Here is a 15,723-nt window from a genome sequence, read left to right as displayed (position 1 = left end):
TTCCTTGTAAAATTAGCAGTTTTTGAGCAACTGTAAAAGTGTCAAGAAAATGCCAGTGATTAATGTACCTACTGGAGAGAGATGAGTGTTGTCTAGTGGCAGCTTTGACTTATCTAATATGACACAGAGGGTTAATATGCCTACTGCAAAGAATGTGTACAATGCATTTTAAAAAACAGTATTTTATGTGCATATGTCAGTGGGCTATTGATTTTGTCACAGAGATTCTTTTTTCACTTTGCAATTCATAAGGGACAATCGTAATCTAGAACAGTGTCCTATAAACTGCCAAAGAGCTGCTTGCAAACTGCATGGTAAAAGTTAGCAACATATGTTTATTTCCAGTCTATCATTATCCTAATGCTGCTATGTTCGCACTTTCTGCACATGAACAATTTTGCCTAATGCAGTTACAAAACGTCATTTTTATTAAAGATTGTTTATGTGCAGGAAGGGTCACCATCCTGAACATAAACAATCAAAGGTGTTTTGCTTTTTCCGTTGGAAAAAGCAAAAACTAGGAGAAATAAGGCATTTCTCCTCATTTCGCCAATTTAAGACCAGGTTTTTCATGGTCTTCATTTTGGTGCTGTCTCCTATTTAAGCTGACCTTGTAAATGGAGGGCAGCGTCAAAATCAATGGGTGTTGGAGTGAAACGCCCACTGCAACTCCCACTGCCCATCTTTTTCACGCTAAGCATTGCGTGAAAGGGGGCCTTATTTACAAGGCAGCGTTAAGCCACAATAAGTGGCTTAACGATGCCTTGTAAATAAGGCAAAGCCCCTATTGTCACAAACATCGCAAAAAGTGAAGTTCCCATGGCGATAGGGACTTGTAAATATGCCCCTAAAATCCTTAGTAATTTGAGTATTTGTTTTATGTGCACACGTTTGTTTATTTTTTTTGATTTACTGTTTTAATGTTTGAAATTTAAATCCTACAAATTGCTTGGTGGTCCCCGGCTTCCAGTGGTGACTCAATGGGGGTCCTCAGGAGTCAAAAGTTTGGGAACCGTTGCTTTAAAGGATTTCCCTTCCCCTGCAACACTCACCTGGCATGACGTCATGCCGTAACTTCTCCAGTAGTGAGAAGTGACCAGTGTGAACATGCGCAAATCGATGTGCCTGCTGTAATTGCAGTCCGAAAAAAACACGCACCGCCTGTGCTGCAGCACAAAACAGAACCCAATAGAGACTCGTTTCGAGGCCCCTTTTAAAAAACTGCTGGTGCTCAGCACTGGTGAGACCGGCCCACTTAAAGCCATAGATGCACATAATATTTGATTCAGAACTCACTTGAAACAAGGAGGGCTGGAATCGGAGTGAATTTCTAGCTTCATTATTTTTTTTTCCTCTCAATTCCCAAAATCTGTCTGCCCGATTCAGAGCACTCAGTTTTTCAGGTCTCGCCTAGCGTTGCAGCGCATGCGCTGCTTGCTTTGCGAGGGGTATGGTATATACTTTAGCAGGGAAGCTTCGCGTAAGCTCTACCCACTCTCCGCCCATCTTTTTATTTGGCTTGCATCCTAAATGGTGCCTTCTGATTGGTTTTTCCCTTGTTAGTCCCTCCTAACGTCTATAGTGTAATTTGTGCACATCCGAGGCTGTTGGCCCCTTTACTGAACATATTTTTTTTCTGTGCCCCCTCACGCAGTCCGTGGTTTTTCACCAGCCCCCCCCCCCCACTTCCGTTCTGGCCTTTTTTCACACCTGCACTCTCACTTTTGATGCAATACGACTCACGTAAATGCGAATCGTATTGCATTGCAAATGCTAGTTTTAAAATAGTGCACAGGCATTCCGGAAGTGACGTCCCTGGGGTGTCAAAAAAAAACCCTCTGTTGCTCGTAGTCTTGTTACGGCCAAGCCGTTGTGCTGTGTACTTTTATTTGATTAGTTTCACTTTATATCTGTTCTGTTTTTTCAACGGAGAGCAGGCAGGCGGGTTCTCGTCTCCGGAGACTGGAGAGACAGTCCAGCAATAACACAGTTCTTGGGGACAGCAGCACGGGAGCCGTGCCGCGCCTGCATCTGTGCTATTCCAAAGCGCCAGCGCACGCAGGAAGCTCCCAGGAGCCGTGTGACCCGGCATGGAGCTCGTCGCACTCATTATGATCATTACTCAACACCACCACCTTCAAATAGGTCTTTGCTGCGAGAGGGATTTGCTGCGGCTGCTATTGGGGCTCTTGGTGTCTCTGGTTTCTCCACCCTGTTCATCCTGCTGAGTTCTGGAGACACCGGTGTAAGTAAAGCCAGCCAAGGTAAGCAGATTCCCCAGCCTATGTTAGACTACAAGCTGGCTCCTCTCCTGCGATCAACTCTTGCCACTGGCTGCCTCCAGCATGAACTACAATTTCCATCCTGGGATCAAAGTCCCTTTTAGTTAGAACTGACTCTCTCGGTCTGTCCTGCTCACCTGCACTTATCAAAGTCTCCAAGACGCATCTCACCATCTGTCTTCCTTCCATTGTCACATGCTCATGCCAGCAGGTCCCGTTTCCATCACAGAATCAGTGTCCATTCTACCTGTTTCCACATCCATCATGTGGCCTGTAGTGGTAAATGCATGTGTCTGTTTGGGTACGTTAGTGTTTCTGTATATAAGTGTGTGTGGGGGCTGCAGCGGGGTGCGTGTATGTGTGCGAGTGCGTGTGGGTGAGAGTGCGCCCAGTTGTTTACTGTGATTATTCATGGTTGTTTATTTGTGCGCTCGGGTAGTAACGGGCCTGTGTTCGTGTGTGTGTGTGCACTCAATTGTTTGTGTGGTTGCTCATGTGTGTGCGGGTTGTAAGTCCTGTGTTCGTTTGCAAGGTCCCACTCTGTCTTGGATGTACTTCTCAAGCTATTTCGTCTTTTCCTGTATTTTGTTCTACCTTGTCCTCTCATCTGTTGTGTATTTTTTTAAAAACGTGTTTTCTTAATTTGTTTGCACTCTGCGAAACACATTACCTCTTCGGTTCTCTCGAATTGTGGGCAAGCCACTTAAAGCTCCAGCTGGCTGTGGCTCAGCTCGGGGTATTCTTGGGCTTTCGAGCCCAAAACATGATTAGCTTTACTGTGGTTCTAACCTGTGCCCCAAGAATTAAAAACAAAACATTGACTTTTGATGTAGGATGGAAGACAGAAATAGATACCTATATAGTGGCCAAACTGTACAATATGAAACAACAAAAAACTGTGAAAAGAACATGGCCTCCTTATTTACAAATTGTGTGATCCGAGGCAAAAATGTAATTTAGCCAATCCTTCTTTTTCCTAATTATCACACATGCGAACAGTTTCAGATATCTGAGTTCATGATATGCTCTGCATAAAAGCCCTTTATATTTGTAAAAAAAATCACTGCAGTGTTGGAGTAGTAAGTGGTGATGGTGGTAGGGAAGTGACTTCAGCAGGAGAGACTGTTGGCCTAATGTTTTGTGGGAGGTGGACAATAGTAGCAAAAGTGGGCGATAGGTTGGCCTGAAGGCCGGAGTTAGTGCTTCACAAGACGGGCTGTTCGATAGCAATGGGCTTTATCTAAAAAGTGAGTGCAGGTGGTCCCATGGAAAATATGGTGCATAGCTAAATACTTGTAAGGTCCCAAAGGCGAGACCGTTGCATTGCAAATGCTTGTTTGTAGATGTTGCAGTAAAGATGATGCTCCAGTCCCAAGATTCTAGTTACTTCCACTGCTTAATTGGAGGCTGCGGGAGGCTTTTGAATCCCGCTTGCATATCACAACTCAAATGTTCTCTTGTTTCAGGGTGGTGGGGAGGGCATATTTAATCAAGGAAATCTTGTTCCTAATGTTTAAAACTCTGTCTGGTACATCATCTTCCTCTAGAACAACGGTTCCCAAACTTTTGACTCCTGAGGACCCCCATTGAGTCACCACTGGAAGCCGGGGACCACCAAGCAATTTGTAGGATTTAAATTTCAAACATTAAAACAGTAAATCAAAAAAAATAAACAAACCTGTGCACATAAAACAAATACTCAAATTACTAAGGATTTTAGGGGCATATTTACAAGTCCCTATCGCCATGGGAACTTCACTTTTTGCGATGTTTCTGTGACAATAGGGGCTTTGCCTTATTTACAAGGCATCGTTAAGCCACTTATTGTGGCTTAACGATGCCTTGTAAATAAGGCCCCCTTTCACGCAATGCTTAGCGTGAAAAAGGTGGGCAGTGGGAGTTGCAGTGGGCGTTTCACTCCAACACCCATTGATTTTGACGCTGCCCTCCATTTACAAGGTCAGCTTAAATAGGAGACAGCGCCAAAATGAAGACCATGAAAAACCTGGTCTTAAGTTGGCGAAATGAGGAGAAATGCCTTATTTCTCCTCGTTTTTGCTTTTTCCAACGGAAAAAGCAAAACACCTTTGATTGTTTATGTTCAGGATGGTGACCCTTCCTGCACATAAACAATCTTTAATAAAAATGACGTTTTGTAACTGCATTAGGCAAAATTGTTCATGTGCAGAAAGTGCGAACATAGCAGCATCAGGATAATGATAGACTGGAAATAAACATATGTTGCTAACTTTTACCATGCAGTTTGCAAGCAGCTCTTTGGCAGTTTATAGGGCACTGTGCTAGATTACGATTGTCCCTTATGAATTGCACAGTGAAAAAAATCTCTGTGACAAAATCAATAGCCCACTGACATATGCACATAAAATACTGTTTTTTAAAATGCATTGTACACATTCTTTGCAGTAGGCATATTAACCCTCTGTGTCATATTAGATAAGTCAAAGCTGCCACTAGACAAAACTCTCATCTCTCTCCAGTAGGTACATTAATCACTGGCATTTTCTTGACACTTTTACAGTTGCTCAAAAACTGCTAATTTTACAAGGAACTTTGCAGTGCTTTTAAAACTGCTGCCTGCGGACCCCCTGGGAATGTGCCACGGACCCCTGGGGGTCCTCGGACCCCAGTTTGGGAAACACTGCTCTAGAAGTTGTTGCTTTGTTGAAAAGGCCAAATGTGTTTAACAAGCGTTTGCGAATCGAATAGGTCTGGCTTTTATGTAGTTAAACATGCATGCACGAATGCTGCGGTGGTAGTAGGGAGATTTGTGAGAAAGTGCTATCTTTCTTGCATAGTATGCCCCCACTTTTTGCTGAATTGCTGAATGTACTTTGAGTGTGCCCTGGACTCCTGCCAATCAGGTGCCCAGGGCCTATGTTCCTTCCCTAAAACACAAATTGGCAAACCCATGCCACATGTCAGCCCCTGGTAAATGGTACCCTAGGTACCCAGGGTCTTGTGACCAGGGAAGACCTCTAAGGGCTGCAGTACTCATTGTGCCACCCTTAGAGGCCCTGTACCCTTACACACTCTCTCTCTCTCTCTCTCACACTCACACTCTCTGCCCTTGCAGGCTGGGTGTCTGGGTACATGACAAAACAAGAAGTCTACATGGCACACATTCCTGTGTGCCATGCCCACCACCTACACTGCCCTGGCATACATCAGCCATCCCTCTAGCTGGGTGCCCTATGCGAGTGGTGTGGGCACTGGAGCATGAGCCCTGTGCCCCTACAGTACCCCGGTCCAGGTACTTACCTTTAAACCGAAAACTCCATTTTCTCCATAGGAAATCATTGACTGTTTTTCTGTGAAATTACTTCTGTCAATTTCTGCAAACTTTAAATATTCTTTACAAATCGTATAACTTTTGAAAACGTAATTACTTGCCTGTTTTGGATAAAGGTCCCAGTACTGAGTCTAGGCACCCAGTACTGGATTACAAAAGTAACGAGAACATACTATACCTGCAACTTGAATTTTCTTCCATAGGGAATCATTGACTGTTTTCTATGAAATATTTTCTAAGTGTCAACTTTTAAAATGGCAAAATATTGTCTAAAAATCATCACAGTAATTAAGTTGACTTTTATCACTTGTTTCTAAGTACTGACCCAGGACTGAATCTAGGATCCAGTCCTGGAATTCCAAAAGTAATCCTAAAAGTAATCTGTGGCAAATAACTTGAAACTTCCATTGAACTCAATGCATTATTGTGCTTAAACTTGTGTTGCTTATTGCAACCGCTTGTAACTTGCTACAAAAGTCAATTGCATATTGCAAAAGTATCTATCTAAAGCATCTCAATCTGAGAAAGTATATTTTGATACCTATTGATTCTAATATAAAACAAGCATATTTTTTTAATATAAACCATTGGCCTAGAGTTCAGTTATTGAGTGTGTGAAACCCTTTGCTGACTGAGTGGGTACAACAACATGCTTTACACTGTCTTCTGATACTGCCTTACTGCTCGACCAAGCTACCACTTTAGAGAGTAAGGTTATATCTAACTTTAGCCTCTGCCAAACCTCTGGGGACTGTGGACTCTGTACACCCTGTACCTATTTGGGAACAGTATATACAGAGCCACTTTCTCACAACATTTGAGGGGACTGTAATGATATTGGAGATGAAACAGCCAACACTTCAGTGCTGACAAAAGAATAAAAAAAATAGACAAGTACAAAAGCGATTGCTTTCTGTATACTGTGCATATATGGTATAAGTGTGATGTGAAATATGCCCTTATGCAATGCAGGCACTCCATAGGAGGAGCAGTAGCACACCAGACAGCCAATAACATGAGGTTAGAGAGAATTACTCCGCTGAGTGGAGCCAAAATCCACCGTATGTATAGTTTGAAGAACCGGTAACAACGGCTGCAATGTTAAACGAGACCCAAAAAGGGTGCCGCTTTGGGTATGAAATAGATGGCTACCTTCAATTGTCCAGTGAATGCACATTTTATAAAGAGGTTTCCTGAGCCAAATTTTCTCCTTCCCTGAATTTTTGTGTAATTCACAGTGTCATATTCATTTTGTGTAAATTGGAAGTGAGCTTACTCTTGTACGGTGGATAATGCCTGTGATGATTTATCTATAGTGAGATAATGCAGCCACTGACAGATCTCTCATCCCCACTAGGGTATCCACTGCAAGGCTGCTGTTGCTTGGGAAGCAGGAAAACCGCTTTCCATTGAAGAGGTGGAGGTCGCACCACCAAAGGCTTATGAAGTTCGGATTAAGGTGAGTTTTACTTAATTGCGTTAATGTGGTTTGCCATTCTATAAAGTAAGAAAGTAGTTTGTACAAATTTACTCAAATCTTTTTTAATGAGTATTTGTTTGTAAGAGAGCTCTTCCTGTAGGCATTTTCATCTGCCTGCTGTTAGTGGCCAAACATTTTGCCTTTCTGCACCCAGATATTGGGAGGCTTAGTATTTAACCCCTTCACTGCTAGGCCTTCTCCCCTTCCCTGTGCAAAGTCTTTTTTTTGTCTATTTGGGGTAGTTCGCGCTTAGGCCCCTGTAACTTTTTGTCCACATAAGGTATCCACGACAAATTTGCGTCCTTTTCTTCCATCATGAGGATTTTAAAGGTACCCAAGGTTTGTGGATTTTTTTTAAATGGGCATACATTGCTGCAGAAAGAGTCTGGTTTGTTCCCTGCAAATAGCACCCCCTTAAAGGGGTTGTGCTGCTATAATCACCATCTTCTCCGCTTTTGATGTCGTCTCAATATGTTTTGGGCCCTTCCCTGCCGCGGGTACTTGGCCTACCCACACAAGTGAGGTACCATTTTTATCGGGAAACTTAGGTAAATGCTGGGTGGTAGGAAACTTGTTGTTGCTTTTTGAAGCATGAAAATGATGGCACAGTAATGCAAGGAAAATGTGACCGTCACATTTTGAGGTTTGCTGGACATTGTGGGGAAGATAACTTGTTGGTATCCACGAGTGAGACATCACCATGTACTCCCCCGGGTGTTTAGTTTACGAAAATATCTAGAGTTGGTAGGATTTTCTTAGAAGGAATGTACACCATGGCAGAGAAACACAGAAAAGACAAAATATTGCTGCACAGCCATGTGTTCCTCAAGCACACACACACACACTGGTTGGAATTGGCATGAGGGTGAGTGATGGTTCAGTATATACAACTTTATTAACAAGAGATTTCACAAAAATGAAATGCGCTGTTAATTGAAAGGACAAGAAACTGAACCATTGAGCTTGTGAGCTGTAAAGCCACAACAAGGCACCAACCTGTTTACAGGCCATTCATACACCTTTCATACGTGTGACATGTACAAAACCATTCACACAGCAAGCTGCGGGCCCATCACATCACTCGCATCAGCAGACCGCTCCATTCAAGGGCCCATCACTTTCACACGCCTGATACTGGAACCACATCGATTGACTGATTGTGTGTACTAGCGTTTTGCTACCTGTGTCATGACCAGCAGCCAGTCACTACTCACACACGGCCAGCCAAGCGCCAGTCCATGCACACGGCCAGCCAAGCGCCAGCCTACTCACACCGCCATCCCATTTAGGGTTTTTTTATACAAAAAAGAAAACCCAAACAAATTGTATATAGATACAAATCTACTAACACAATCTGAAACGAAAATCTACTAACACAATCTGAAACGAAATACATTGCACTAATGCCAACCTTGAAACGGAACAACAATACAGACCAAGCAGTTCACTTTACCACTCGTGGATGCTCCTAAAAATTATTTTGTGTGTGGTACAGTCTAAAACGAGCATCCACACACAGCGCCGGGTTAGAACACTCGGGGCAGTACATACAAGTCTCTTTCCGCGTACCTCTTCGCCAACAGACTCTACATCTCATACTGGGAAAGTCTTTTGTGGGCGTGGTAGCATTGTGATCAGGAAAGTGGTGATCTTTCTATCTAGCCACATCCTCCGCCACTCCAACTCTAGGAAAACTTGGCTGTTTCCCTACAACAAGGCTGCCTATCACAGACTCCTGAAACTTAACAAAAGTCAATGTTGACTCAGGACAACAATCCTTAAATACAACAAAAGCATTAAAGGTTGCCAAGTGGAAAAGATGGATAGCCAACTTCTTATACCAAATGTAAGCCTTTAATAAGAGCAGTGTAAGGCTCCAACCTCTGATCTACTGTATCAATTCCACCCATGTGCCTATTATAGTCTAAAATGCACACAGGTTTGCGCACTTCAGCAACCTGACCCTAAACAGTCACAGGGGAAGTGCTTTCATCATGGATGGTAGTCAGCATGTAGACATCTCTCCTGTCTGCAAACCTCACAGCTAAATGTTCCTCACTACGCAATGCAATGCACTGTCCCCACTCAAGCTTTTGGCAAACAAGTTCTTTTGGGCAACCTTTACAGTTAGAGCGGATTGTGCCACGAGCAACAGTGTCCACTTCCCTGAACAACTGCACACCAGTGTAGAACGTATTTACATATAAATGGTGGCCTTTGTTAAAAAGTACTCTACCAAATTCCCACACAATTTTCTCTTTCACTCCAAAAGTGGACGGACATCCAGTGGGGTCAATCCTAGAATCCCTACCGCTGTACACCCTGACATTTGAGACCTATCCCGTCCTACTGTAACATAGCATATACATCTTCATTCCATAGCGTGCCCTCTTGCTAGGAATGTACTGCCTAAAACCAAGCTGCCCTTGAACAAGACCAAAGACTCATCCACCGCGATTTCTTTCCCTGGAACATAGATCTCAGAAAATCAATCCACAAAGTGATCAATGACAGGCCGAATCTTAAAAAGACTATCACAATTCGGATGATCTTGTGACAATGCTAAACCATTATCAACAAAATGCAGCATCCGAAGCAAATACCGATCACTATTCATGATTGCCGGAAATATAGCCGTTGCCATCAATTGACTAGTAGACCAATATGAAGACATCAATGGCTTCCTTATCAAGCCCATCAAAAAAAGTTAAACCCAAGAACTTAATCTCTTCCAGATGTGTGGGAGTCCACCGAGTAGCTCTAGAGGGGGCCTAAGGCTAGCACTGTTGTCCCTGAAATACTGAACAGCATACAAATTAGTCTGCTACTATCTCCGCCAAAAATACATTGTCCATAAAAAACTGAAAAAACAGTTATAGGCAAAAGATTTCAGTATCCACTCAATGTCCTTCTCCTACTCTAAGACCGGCACTTCATCTGCACTAACAGTGGCTTCATTATCTGATGATTCCTCGTGGACAGAAAACTGCCAGAATTTTCCACTCCCTCCTCTGCCTCATATGCAGAGTCAGTCTCTAAACCATGGTCAGCGAAAGACTCAAAGCATACCAACAACCTGCTGAGCAGTAATCTTAGTGTGGTTTTCTGCGCCCCCCCCCCCCCCCCCCCCCCCCCGACAGACCAGCCAAAAGACCGTGCAGATTTGTTAGGGCGGCGGGGGGGTTGTGCAGAAAATACAAAATAAGCACCCCCCCCCCCCCCCCCCCATTGGAAGCGGCCCTTGCCTAAGGGGTCGCTACCATTACAAAAAAGGTGTGCCTAGTGGGGGCATTCCTGCTGCACTGTTGCGACGCCATGCGTGATCTGCAGCAGGAATGCCCTGCAAAGAGACATCAAGGTAGAGGAAAATCCTCTAGCAAGAAAACCTACCTTTCACCCTCGGACACCTTGAAGCAAATGGCTTGCAGCGCGTCCAACTGCTCCTGATAACGTTGGCCCACGCTGACGTTACAGGATTGCCGGGGGTGGCAGCCAAAACTCTTCTGCTGCCATTCCTGCTTGGGGTTGTAGATGGACTGCCCATGGGGGGAGTGCCAGCCCCCCCCCCCCTCCCCCCCTCCTTCCTGACCCCTACCCGTGGGTGGGTGCCATGAGGTTACCTCTCCTGAGGCTTGAGCCGGGAGACAGGTGTGTTTATACGTTGTACTGTATATTTGCTAATACTCTGCTAATTTGCACAGCTATTTTGCATTATTTGCACTGTTTATTCTTGGTATTTTAGGGAAGATTTTAAATTGCGTAGGTCAGTTGCTTTTTTAATCCTTTTAACCCTCTGAATATACGTGGCACTTTTGGAGGCTTACCTCGTTTGAGTGGGTCTGGCACAGGAGCCTTTTCTGCTTTTCACGTCGCTGAGCCTCTGGTAGTCTCAGCTCGACCACCATATTGGGGGTAGCGAGGGGAGCAGTCTAGTGCCTGGCTTCCCCACGCTATATTTGGACCTAATGGCGTGAGATCGCAGCGGGCGTGCCAGCGGCGCGCCAAAGGCAAGCCCGTCTGCGCCTGTCCGCGCTTGGCCCACGCTCAGCGCCACAACCCCTGCTCCTCTAAACTCAGGTACAACTTTCCGTACTCGAGAATAGCACTGTTGGGGTTAAATGGGGTAGAAAAAGATCCAAATTGCGTCTGTCTGGCCTTTTACTCACGGCTGAATCCCCAGCCAGTGGTCTGTTCTACTTGTAAAACCTCGCTACCTACAATTCTCTATTCAGCACCCCATGAGCTGAGGGATCTTAGGCCTAAGTCCGGGGGCCATAAGGCCTCGGTCTGTAAGTGCATGCTGATTAACGCAAGATCCTTGGTCAAACACAGCACTGAGTGTGCACAATTAATTGATTTTCACGGAGTCATGGACTGATGAATCGTCGGGGACCGATTTGTTGAAAGCAACTCCACCAGGATTTGTTTGCCAGACCTTGAACAGGAATGGCAGCAAAAAAGGGGGAGGGCTAGCCCTGATATACCCAAGTTCATTCAAAGCGGCCTTCCACCCAATACTTAATGCATGTTGTGAGGCTCTGGCCTTCAATTTCAACCTGTCCTTCCATCACACTATCAAAGGTATTCTAATATATAGACCCCAAGCAATAAACAGCCCTTCATTGCATCCATTGGAAATATGTGGAAGACAGCATTTGTCTGGAGTCTTATACTATCTTGGGAGATTTTAATTACCACCTGGAGGTTCTTCTCAATCCAGACATAGCCACTCTTATTGATACAATGAACAGTGTAGACCTTAAACAGCAGGTCACTGGTCCAACGCATACAGCCTGGCACACCCTAGATGGCATTTTTTCAAACCATCCAGGCCTCCAGGTTACAGGTGTTCTACCAATGGCCTGGACAGACCACTTGGCCGTTTTGTTTGAATTAACCTTTAAGGCACAGTATCTAGGGGGGGGACAAGGTCTAAGAAACGGATTGATAACCGACCCTGGAACAAAATGGATAGAGGAGCTTTCCAGGAACTCCTTAGTTCGACATCTACTCATTCAAATTTAGGAGTAGAGGAGGGGGGCGATTGCGTATACTAAATGTGTAGAGAATGCCTGTAACAAACTAGCCCCAGTAAGGCGTATTATGCCTAAGAGATTGACTCCTTCCGCTCCCTGGTTTTCAGAGGAATTAAAAAATGAAAAACTCAAGTGTAAACTCCTAGAGCGGTCTTGGAGGAAAGAATACAAGGAAGTAGAAAAGTTAGTCTATAGAAAGGGCCTGGCGAACTACAAGCAACTGTTGTTCGCCACTAAGAAAAACATTTTTGTCAATAAAATTGAACTGGCAAAAGATTCAGCCAAAGTGTTATTCAAAACTGGCCTAGACCTCTCCTCCCCACGTCCAGTTTCATTTCAGCCTAGTCAGGAACTCTGCGAACAGATTGCCAAATTATTCCTGGATAAAGTAGAAGAGATCTTTTCGGCACTCAGCGGATCAACGGCAGTTGGAAGCATCCAGGAGAAGGACGATCTGGGGTGTATCAACGCCGCTATCACCTTTTTTCGAGAACGTGTCCATAGACCAAACGCGGTGTCTTCTTGAAACTGCCAGATCAGGATCACCATATGACCCCTGTCCAGTGGCTGTTACCAAGCTAGCAGTAGAACCTTTCAGTATGGCACTTTCATCAGTTTTTAATGCCATGATCGACACCGGGTTCTTTCCCAGGCTCTGGAAGAGGGCATCAATTCTACCCCTTCTAAAAAAGCCTAATTTAGACCCGGCTGATCCCTCCAATTTTCGCCCAATATCGAGGCTCCCTCTTCCAGCAAAAATGATAGAAAAGGCACTACATGCACAATTGGGCGCATTTCTCCATAGAGCCCAGGCCCTGGATCCAACCCAATATGGCTTCAGTAGTGGCCACAGCACGGAGTCAGCCCTCATAAAAACCACTGATGAGATCAGGAAAGTTGTTGATCAAGGTGGAAAGGCCGCCCTGATCTTTCTAGACTTGTCCGCGGCCTTTGACACGGTCCATCATGATCTTTTGGTGGACCGGCTCAAGTCTTGCGGACTTCGGGGCAAGGCTCCGAGTCTTATGAAATCCTTCCTCACGGATAGATCTCAAGTGGTATCCATGGGTGTCCATTCAAGGTCATTTGTGCTACCCTGCGGGGTTCCACAGGGGTCATCATTGAGCCCGACGTTGTTCAATGTTTGTTTCGTCTTTGGCCCCTATTATTGAGACCTTGGGTTTTGATCTCACATCCTATGCTGACGACACCCAAATTGTGGTGACTCTTTGGCCAAGTCAAGAGGGGGGCATGGACAATCGTTTTCATGAATGCATGATGGCAGTGACTGGCTGGATGGCAAAAAACTGCCTGAATCTCAACTCTAATAAAACGGAGGTGATCATTTTTGGGAATGCTCCTAATTTCTGGAATCCAAATTGGTGGCCAGCTACTATGGGAACTCTTCCACGCCCCGGTAAAGAAAGTAAAACATTTGAGAATAATTGTCGATGACAAACTGAACCTGGGCAACCAAATCAACTCTGTCTCTTCATCAACTGCCTTTGTTTTAAAAATAGTGAAAAAGATTCTGCCTTTCTTGCCAGCAGGGAATCAGAAAACAGTGGTCACTTCTCTTGTGTTGTCAAGGCTTGACTATTGTAATGGCCTCTATCTAAACATTCAGGAACGTTTCTTGAACAAATTGCAAAGGCTACAAAACGCAGCCGCCAGATTACTCACTGGGGTGCCTAAATTTGCGGCCATTTCAAATGAAAACAAAAAGTTACATTGGCTCCTGGTTAAAAAGCGTGTGCTCTTTAAATCTGAGTACCATTTTTAAGGCACTTTATGGTGTTGGACCAGAATTTCTGCAGAAACAATTCAAATGGTACACACCCACAAGAAATTTACGTTCCATCAGGAGCTAAAATGGTGACCGTTCCGGTCACAAAAAAGGTTTCTTTTGGAGGACGAAGATTTGTCTTTGGAGCTGCCAAGGCTTGGAATGATCTTCCGGCCCAGCTCAGAAACATACCTGATCTATTGTCCTTCAGAAGGGCTCTGAAAACGTGGTTGTTTAATAACTAGAACTCCTTATCGGATGTTTAATAACCAGAACTCCTTTTTGCGATGGCCGAAAAGATAGGTAACTTGCGCCAGGACAAACCAGGTAACTAGCGCCAGGACACCCCAGGGTAACCGTTGCGTTTTACAAATCAATTAACATAACATCATGGGCACACGCCCACTGTGAATCATGACGAAACCGTTCCGTCATGAGCACCAAAGGGGTTAAGTGTTTTTGAATCTTTATTTTGTTGCATCTAAGCCAGGGGCCCTCCATCCTTTTTCTTTTAATAAGAGCTACTTGCATTTAGTGAAAATTATCCTGCGATACTAATATTGTTAGCTTTTTTTAGTAGAGACCCTATCGGACAAGATTTATTCTTTCTCAGGACAGTTGGACCGTTTCATAAACAGTTTTGACATAATATAAACAGTAGTGCATTCTGCATTTACAGTGTTCAATAATCTTCAATAAAGGAACAGGACATCTGTATACCTCAATACATTTCTGGTTACTCTTAACAAAATCCCTTTATATACGCAATTGCACTTCTCCAAGGGGCATGTTCAGTAATCCCTGTATGCTTACCACAGATCCCAATCCATCTCCCACTTTTGCGAGCAGCCCCAACACTGGTATACCACTTTTTCTGCTTTATTGCACCTATCAGACAAGATTACATTAGTGTCCACCATATGCAGGATTACTGGCGGCAATCAGCAGTAATGTGTGTTTAAAAATAAAAAAAAATTTACTTTGTAAAATTTGAATGCCTCTACATGGGTAATAAAAGCCTCACTGCAATGTCCTTGGTACCAACATAATTATATCCATAGTAAGTCTCTTCTACCACACAAGGTTTTTCACTCAAATATGAGCTTTAAAAATGTTCTGGATTTTTTTCCATTTTTCTGCAAACAAATTTCGTCTCCAGCTTCTAGGATAGTAGGTTGGGCTGCATGCACAGTAGAGAGCTACTTGTAGGTAGCTGCAGGGCTGCCTGTACCTCACCAGTTACTCGTTGGAGCCTGATCTAAGCTAATGCAACCCTCAATCACACTATGAAGACGTAGGTCTCCCGGAACGGGATTAATAGTTGCATTTCTGCTCTGATGCACCTCCCATGACATTTTTTGACCTTGCTCAATGTTACTACTTCATCGTTAAGCAGTTGAAGCATTATTTGCCTGAAAGCTGACCATGTAAGACTTCTTTTTTTCTCTTCTTTTTTTAAACTTTATTTATCGGTTTTTATAACAGTAGGGTCACAAGCATCAGTGCAGCAGTACCATTGTCACATTGTTCTTTACAACATCGTCAAACATTTTGTATAAGTAAAAGCGCTGAAATATAGATTTGTTCATTAGTCTCGAAATGCAGTACTTTTTCCATTGCCATGTCCAATTTCTTCCCCTGTGGCGCATGATTAAAAACATTTCCAATAGATCATAGTCCTTTTCCTCTCCCTCCCGAGCCAGCCATCTAGTACACAATACTCATTGGCGGCTGTAATCCTGCGCCCATGCACTCAAATAGTCTCTCAGCGGTTGCCAAATGTCCATAGGCCTGGATGTCCTCGGTTGTAGTTCTGCTAAGAACTCGCT

The 15,723-nt window shown here is 44.1% G+C and overlaps 1 pseudogene; it reads left to right on the top strand.

The window, feature by feature from the left end:
• The window catches only part of LOC146866276 (alcohol dehydrogenase class-3-like), a 177,471-nt pseudogene that overhangs the window by 89,486 nt on the left and 72,262 nt on the right, over positions 1-15,723 (top strand).

Source organism: Triturus cristatus, chromosome 2_1 (assembly GCF_964204655.1).
Source record: "Triturus cristatus chromosome 2_1, aTriCri1.1, whole genome shotgun sequence".
NCBI classification, from domain to species: domain Eukaryota; kingdom Metazoa; phylum Chordata; class Amphibia; order Caudata; family Salamandridae; genus Triturus; species Triturus cristatus.
Note: the sequence above shows the minus strand (reverse complement) of the source record. Positions and strands in the feature narration are given on the sequence as shown.